Genomic DNA, 6,619 nt, shown 5'->3' on the forward strand with positions numbered 1-6,619 from the left:
ACCTGTTCAGCTGCATGCAGCAAATCCTGCATCTCTGAAATCAGGTTGATCTGTCTGAGGGATCATTTTCTGCTTTAACTGTGTAATCAAGTACTGCTGGTATTTTAGCATGTGGAATTGGCAAGGCCCTCATGGCCAAAGTGACAGACGTATACACTTTCTTCCCCCATCTTTCTAATGCTCTGGAATCTCTTTCAGAAGGTAGCGGATTCTTAGCAGTAGAGGCCTTAACCCCTTTGGGACCCTGGGAAATGGTTTTGGGGTCTGCAACAGGGCTTTTATATAGAAACTTATGAGAATCAGGAACTCGGTAGTATCTGTCTGGTTTAGCTGGTGCAGGAGGTAAGGAATCTGGGTTTAAACTAGATTCGGAGTAAACATCATCCAAAATGTCAAACTGGAGGAATTGCAAGGGGTCTATGCTGTGGGAGAAGAAACACAGAGTCTTTTCTTAGAGTCAGAGTAATTTTGGCCTTCCCAGTGGAAGTGTTCTCTTATGGTGTGTAAAGTTTCCCCAAAGGAATAGTCCTCAGGGGGAGAGACAGAGGGAATGGACTCTTCAGCATATGAGTCTTCATAAGGAGAGAAGGAATAATCCTGGTCCTCAGAGTTAGCTGAGGAAATGGATGCTTGGTCAGAGGAAGGATAATCTTCCTCCAGTCTAGGCCTTTTGTCAGGAGGGGGTTGTGAACCCCCAATACGGGTAATTAAATCCTCAGCCATCTTAAGCATCTGTTTTTTAGGCATAGGGGCCTGTGGACCCAGTTTCCTAACTTTTAAGGGGGCTTTAAGTTCAGCATAAGACTTAACAGAGATAGTTGTCGGTTTGAAGATACCTTCAGAAACCGAAGGCCTGTCCAAAATCTCCGGATCACCGTCAGAGTTGGTGTCCGAGGGGTGAGATGGAACCGGCTCCTGAGGCCCAGCTGATACAGTCTGGGAGGCCGTCAGAATTTCTAAATCTGCGGTAGTCGGGGGCAGCGTAGGCGCCTCGCTGAAAACCAGAGAACCGGCGGCAGGCCTTGCTGAGGCCTCGGTATCTGGTCTTGGCCTTGGTTGCCTGTCCTTATCCTTGCATTTTTTTAATCATTGCTGATGTCGGTTGCTCCGATGACATGCTATAATTAAATTTTCTGCCAAAATAATGTCGAGTGAAATCTGCCCGTCGCTTGATTGCACGTTTGTTGAACCTAGCACAAAACCGACAACCAGAGACATTGTGGTCTGGGCCTAGGCAAGGAATACAATAAGAATGAAAATCCTTAAGAGGTATTTGCTTCCCACAAGAAATGCAATTATTAACTTTGTCTACATCGGTCTGAGGCAAGAAAAGTTTCCCCAACGGGGTACTTGGCTTTTAGGGCTGAAATTCGATTCGAAAATCTCAGGAGCTAGCCGACCGGCACTTGCAAACTGCTTCTGCTTCAGGCACCGCACGGCAAGAAAGACTGAAGAAAATGGCGTCTGCTGCCTCTTATCCCCCTGTCGCACGGACGTCAGGGAAGAAGCGACGACAACCGACGCCGGACCAAGACTTTGGGATTCGGCCGACTGCGGGACCACCTGACGGCAGGATAACCCAAGTGTGACGACTGCAGCAGTATAACACGATCAAGATCAGTGAATTCCATGCCTGAATGATGAATCACTCCTGATATCACCCTTACAGAAACTTGGCTAAAGCTTCCTTCAAATTCTTGATACAGACATTCTCCCAACCGGATACAATATAGTGCGACTCAACGGTCACAAGAGAAATGGGGGAGGGGCAGTGGCTACTGTCTACTCAAACCAACTTCCTCTCACACCTCTAACAAACTAAACCTATCCTTTCTGCCTGCTGAAATACCAACTGCTAACCTTAACAGGCATATAACTAACTGTAGTAGCAATCTATATTCCTCCAAGGGACAACACCCCCTTACTGGAAGACATACTTGCTTACCTTGTACACCACATGCATAATGAAATCATACTCCTTTGGTGCATAATGAAATCATACTCCTTTGGTGATGTAAACAAAGTGGCTATCCCTCGGCTCTCCAAACTCATGGTTATCTATTAGCTTGCCTGGTTTTACACAACTTATCGCTACACCTACCCATGCAAACAAACCCTACAACTCTAGCTCTCTCATTGATTGGATATTAGTCTCAGACACCCTTAAATACCATAACCCTACTGGACTCCCCAAGTGTTCACGCTCCAGTAAAAGATCTCAGATTCAGTCCACATTCCCCCAGGCCATACAGATGCATTACCTGTTGCAGCTTATCAAATTTCCACCCAAACATTTTTAATACCCTTCTTTCTAAAATTAACTGGTCTTTTCTGAACCAAACACCACTAGATGAGGCTGTACACTCATTTAACTCAACCTTCCTAAACATTCTGAACTCGCACCAATCTGCACAGCAAGAATAAAATCTAATATATCCCCTTGGTTAACAAACACTTCCGGAAATTTGATTAAATCCAGGGACAGGTAGTAGAAAACATGGATAAAAACTAAGCTACCCATCCACCTGCAAAAATATAAAGGAACATAGAAATCAGACAAAAAAACAGACAGATTTCTATAGCAACCTTCAAAATGCGCAAAAATAAAATCCTTCCAAATTTTGGCATGCAGTTTATCAAATTCTCCTTTTGTCAAACCCCTCATCTCCTAACCCTTGGCCAGCTAATACTCCACAAGAAACTAGCTGTTTTCAATTCTCACTTCACTTCATTGATTTCATCAAGATGATGTTGCCTTCAGATTCCTCAGCTATAAACTTCTAATCTCTTCACACCCTTCTCCTACTCAACTTCACTACAACTTTTTCCCTAAAACCTGTACCTGCTAATTACATTAAATCTCTGCTTTATAAATTAAAGCTGTGCTCTACATCCACTGACAAGATTCCTTCCTACTTCCTTCAAGTAGCAGCAAACACTGGCTATTCCTGTATCCATCCTAATAAATCATTCTCTCTCTGAATCTAAACTTCCCTCCACCTGGAAAAAAAGTCTACACTATGTTAATACATAAAGGAAGAAATTGCTAATTTCAGACGTATTGCTATCCTCTCACCCCTCTCAAACATTTTAGAAAAATGCATACGCAATAATCTTTCAAAGGCTTTCAACAGTCTCCCACCCTCTCCCTCTGAGCAAATTAACCTTAATTTCTCTTCCTCTACTACTGTCTGGTTTTCTAGCCATCTCTCTGATCGACAGCTTTCAGTAAAGTGTCTCTCTGCTCTCTCCCCTCTTCTGTATGTCAACACTGGTGTACCCCAAGGTTCTATTCTAGTTCCATTACTCTTCAACATATTCACTAACCTAATCTACATCTGTTCCATCAGTCATCACTGATTCTACATGCTGATGACTCTACACTCATCTCTGTTGCTGATCCTCCCGGAAAACTCATGTCACTTAGTCTTCCTTAAACTCTGCTGAAATTTGGCTTTCCAAAAACCAGCTTATACTACACCCTAAAAAAACAAAACTATTACTTTTTCTTACCAAAAACCTAAACCTTAGATCAACATGCTCCATACGCTCTTTAAACGGCACACTTATCACAGTTGAACCTTCCACAAAACTGTCAATTGATGACCAACTAAAATTCGATCTACATATAAACAGTTGCATTAAGAAAACCCACCAAAAACACAGCCTTCTAAACAAACAAAAAAGCTCACCAACAAAGCAAAAATATCCCTTGCCCATGCTTACCTATTACCAAGCTTATTATACAACTCCCAAATTCTCACTAACATTAAATCACTAATTTAGAATCCACCTATAACAAAGTTGCCAGATTTGCAGCAAACCTACATTATAAATCTCACCACTGTCTCACTACAAAACTTGGAATGGCTTTAATTTCATCAGCTTCTCCTCTCCCACCTTCTAATTATCCATTCCATATTACATAAACCATCATACTGTCCAGACCTATCTATGCTAATCTCATACTACACTCCTCCTAGGACTCTCATAAGCTCTGGCCAAGACCTTCTAAAAATACATAAACCTAACAAAAAAGCTGCAACCTCTATAGCTATAATCCAGTCATCTCTTGAAATAAACTCCCACAGGAAATTAGGGACCTCACTAAAGCTAATGAATTTAAAACTGCCGCAAAAAAATACCTGAAATGTAAATTGACTTGCCACTGTACTCATCCTCCATAATATGTCAACCTATCCTAGTATTGCCCATTTGCCTGTCACTATACAGTATTAATTTCTGTATAACTTACACGTACATCTCTCACTCTCCTCTCAATCTACCCATATACTAACTCTCAAGACACTTCTATTACCCTTTCGTTCTGCATCTTCTTGAGCTAGAATAACCCTAAAATGAGCATCTACTAAACAAACACTTAGGCCGTACACAGTCTAAACACTAATTGCTACCTGTATTGACTTTATTTTCTTAACTGAAATCTTAGATGTTTGCACATATTACATTATGAATACATTTTTTGTAAAGAAAAAACATTTTGCTGTACATATCTGAAATGTTTTTTTCTTTATCTATATCATAAATACTATATATTTTATTACTACCATTACCTGTATTAATACTAACATGCGTTACTGGAGCTTTTCTCCTAGGGCCACCGCTGAAAAATGGCCATCAGCTCAGACAGACAAACACACTCAACAAATAATAAAATAAATAGATTATCACACGCCTGTCAGAACAAGTGATATATATGCATACTTTACTATAACACAAAATTACAAAAATATTACATTTTCTGAGAAAAACAGGTTTAGTCCTCTTTCATAAGTAATGACAGGACTCCTATATTTACTAAATTGGTAATGGGGCTGTTATAGGACCCTTTTTAGCCACTTCGCAGCCACAAAGCAAATTACATAGAAAATAAATCTGAGCCTGTTAGCCTGAAAAAATGTAAATGTGAAAGAATGGGGGGGGTGTAAAATTGCTGGTCAAACATAACAGGAACTCCAGTGTGAAAGCAGTGGAGCTGTACATTAGGCTTGGCTAAAGAACTCTATGTGGCTAGAGACAACTCAATTACAGCATCAAAGAATGCGAAGTAAATGGTTCAGTATTTTATGAAGTTTTTGGTTTGTGCAGAAATTGTATTGTACGACACAGTTATTTCCACTTCTCCATGGTTGCGTGACCATGTGTTTCAAAGGGGGTGAAGGAACAGCACAGCATGTACTTTACTGCATATTAGTTTAAAATTGAATGGGGTCATGACATTACACCCAGTTGGGCGAACAAAAAGAAATGTATTTCAGGAGTCACAAACAGGAGTTTTTTTTCCTGAAGTAATGGCAATTTGGCTGATGAAGTAAGTGTCAAAAACGTATGGTGGATGCTGCTATCGTCAATGTTTTTTAGGAGAGCCTTTATTGCTGAAATAAAACTGTTTAGTGAAGATTTGCCTGCTTGTGCTTACTTGGTGACATTCTATGTGCTGAAGGATCGTGTTACTGGCTTTGTACGGCACTGTCTTCTTTTCTTGTGGTTACTGGCAATTTAGCAAAGTTATAAACACTCAGAAAATTAAGCGAAACATAAAATATCCAACTAAGGCATGAACACCACAGAAACAAGTGAAACACTGCCTTTATATAGAAAAAAACCTTACTCTCAACCCCACTTTCATATTTCATGATGAAGCTTTCATGCAGTAAGCAGCATCCACAGCATATTCACCTGCAAATGGCACCCAAGATTGCTATTCAACCCTTAAAGAGTTTTGGTGCAGCTATTTTGAATTTGAGGTTTTATTTCATGTTAATGTGTGGCGTGGAAACTTTCTGGTAAAAGACATACGATTTTTTTTTATACTTCAAATAGAATGAAAACCTACTAAACAGTAATTTACGACATTATTATAACGAGCAAACTCAGCAGAAGTGCAAAACACCCCAAGAGGAAAAACAAGCAGTATAATGCAAATTGTTAAACTACAGCAATAAATGTACATGGAGCATAACAACTAGATCCTGTGCATTAAAAGCTCTACCTCAATCCCTCTACGATTTTGAATCTAAACTACAAGGGTGTAATTGCAGTGTGTTTTACAAATTGAAATAAGTCTGCTTTCTGCTCTCAGAAATTTCAGTACAATTCAAGGCCAACTCTGACCCTACTGCTAACTGCATGAAAGTATAACACTGAAGCAAAGATGTGATACAAATGAGATGAAAAAAAAAGAATCAACGCAGAATTTTGACTTCTGGCACAACAAGGATTTGTTGCACATATACTCTGATCAAGTTTCTGCTTGCCTTGTGAGCAGACATTAAACAGCATCCCCAATAAGACTCTTGTTGCAGTGCAGGAGTATGACAACAAAATCCCTCCAAAGCAAGAGAAATGTACATATAACTGGCTAAATCATCAGCTCCCAAAGGTATTTCAACAAAAAATCAGGACATTCTACTACAATACCTGGATACAGAACACACTCAAGTATGTTATTCTATCCAAAGGACTTCAAAGCATCTCAAATCTGATATACACAGTAATACACTGCCTTTCTCAGCACACAGAAGAGAGGCCTTACCTTACATACTGTGTGTGTGTGTATATATATATATATATATATATATATATCTATATATATAAC

The 6,619-nt window shown here is 39.8% G+C and overlaps 1 protein-coding gene across 1 annotated transcript in view; it reads right to left on the minus strand.

Annotated features, from left to right (window-relative positions):
• ARHGAP35 (Rho GTPase activating protein 35) overlaps positions 1 to 6,619 on the minus strand; it is a 1,275,888-nt gene that overhangs the window by 906,073 nt on the left and 363,196 nt on the right. The window lies entirely within an intron of this gene.

The sequence above is a fragment of the Protopterus annectens genome, chromosome 1.part0 (genome assembly GCF_019279795.1).
Source record: "Protopterus annectens isolate FY-2018-M chromosome 1.part0, PAN1.0, whole genome shotgun sequence".
Taxonomy (NCBI): domain Eukaryota; kingdom Metazoa; phylum Chordata; order Ceratodontiformes; family Protopteridae; genus Protopterus; species Protopterus annectens.